The sequence below is a fragment of the Carlito syrichta genome, unplaced genomic scaffold, assembly GCF_000164805.1.
Source record: "Carlito syrichta isolate Samal-C Ts95f unplaced genomic scaffold, Tarsius_syrichta-2.0.1 Scaffold315753, whole genome shotgun sequence".
Taxonomy (NCBI): Eukaryota; Metazoa; Chordata; class Mammalia; order Primates; family Tarsiidae; genus Carlito; species Carlito syrichta.
Window position 1 is genome coordinate 187,808 of NW_007259849.1, and position 2,307 is coordinate 190,114.

Here is a 2,307-nt window from a genome sequence, read left to right on the forward strand (position 1 = left end):
AGCTTCAAAACTACCTGGCCTGTCTGGACTGCTGCACTCACTTTGTTCTAGCCTCAGAGGTTCACCTACTTTTTGGCAAGTCCACTAACAAAATTAAGAGTGGACTTTTATTTTAATATTTTATCCAATAAAACACTGGTCAGCAGCTGTGTAGCAGATGACTTTGAGCATTTCTAGCCTGCAATATTGCCAGAAGCAGTAGTGTAAGATTAATATATTTAACTATATTAATGAAAAACATCTGTATGACAGATGACCCCATTAAACAAGTAGGAGAATCAAAAAAATAACATACATGAGGGAGACAATATTTTCAACACAAACATTATATAAAGAACTAATTTTGAAATGTCCAATCTCATTGGAAAACAAGCAACTTTTATAGAACAAAACAGAGACAAGAAAAATTATGAAAAGTTGTCAGACACAGTAGTATTCAGGAAAAGGTGAATACCCAAGACCAAACAAGTCCACTTCCAGATATCTACAGATACACTTTCAGGTATTTATAGAAAAATGCTACAGCATATGGAAAATAAAATGAGCACAATAAGTTTTGCTGTAATACTGAAAAATGGAAAACAATTTATCTGTACAGGAAGAATCAAGTGACTCAACTCTAGTTTATACCTACCAGGATATTATACAATAGTTAATATGACTGAATAAGATTTTTAGGTGTCAACTTGGATAAATCTGAAAAACACATGCTAAGTTTAAAAAAAAAAAAAAGGCAAGATGCAAAAAGCTGTACAATGATATCACTTATTTATTTAGTTAGTTATTTAGTTATTTTTGAGTTGGAGTCTCACTCTGTCGCCCTGTCTGGAGTGCAGTGTCCACTCCCGGCCACTGCAGCCTCGACCTGTTGGGCTCCAGCGATCCTTCCGCCTCAGCCTTCCAAGTAGTAGAACTACAGGCGCGTGCTACCACACCCGGCTAATTTTTGATTTATTGTAGAGATGAGGTCTCGCCAAGTTGCCCAGGCGGGTCTCGAACCCGCAGGCTCAGGCAATCCACTCACCTCTGCTTCCCAAAGCACGGGATTACAGGCTGAGCCACCGAGCCTGGCTAGATATCATTTATTTACATTTTAAACACACAAAAGAAAACTCCATATTCCTCATGTAAACATACATATCTATGAAAATATAAAAACATGAATGAAAACCAGGCATGGTGGTTCACGCCTATAGTCCCAGCAATTTGGGAGGCAGAGGCAAGAGGATTGCCTGAGCCCAGAGGTTTGAGACCAGCATAGACAACTAGCCAAGACCTTGTCTCTATAATAAATCAAAAAATGATCAGGTGTGGTGGTGCATGGCTGTAGTTCCAGCTACTTGAAAGGCTGAGACAGACAGATTACCTGAGCCCAGCAGGTCGAGACTACAGAGTCTATGAGCATGCTACTTACTCTGGCCTGTGAGAGAGTAAGACTTTGATTCAAAATAAATAAATACATAGATAAATAAATAAAAACATACATGAGTTAGACATCCTTTAACTTTGGGAAGTTGTTCCTCAAGCAAGGCAGGCAGAAAAAGAAAAGAAGGAGTGGGGCTTTAGTTCTATTGCAATGTTCTTTTCTTTAAAAAAAAAAATCTAAAGTAAATATGGTAAAATATTAACATCTTTTAAATTTGATGCTAAGTATATGTGTCTGCATTTTTTGCACTCTTCTGAATATCTGAAATACTTTATAATTATTTTTTAAGGAAGAAAGACAAAAAGTGTGAAAATTGCCAACTTTTTCTTAAGATAACACTTATTAGCAGGGATTTGAAATACCATATGTATGTTAAAATAAATATAAACATATAAGTATATGTTATTGACACTAGAAAAAGTTAGGCAGGGTTACAAAATATACAGTAGCCCAGGTACTGGTTGAAGTGTTGACTGGATTATAAATTCCATAAGGACATGAGTGTTTATGTATTTTGTTCTCTCTGAATTGCCGTCACCTAAACAGACCTTAGCACATAGTAGGTAATCAATAAATATTTGTCGATTGAATGAATATTTTAAACTGTTAGTCTAATAAATATAGTACTTTGATTCTATGAAAAATTACTAAATGAATTATTCAGCAAATAGGATTGCAATAATTGAATATTTATCTGACAGACAAAAGACATACTTTGTATCTATATCCATTTACAATAAAAATCCAGGATGAGCCGGGCTCGGTGGCTCAGTCTGTAATCCCAGCACTTTGGGAAGCTGAGGTGAGTGGATTGCCTGAGCCTACGGGTTCGAGACCCGCCTGGGCAACTTGGTGAGACCTCATCTCTACAATAAAATAAA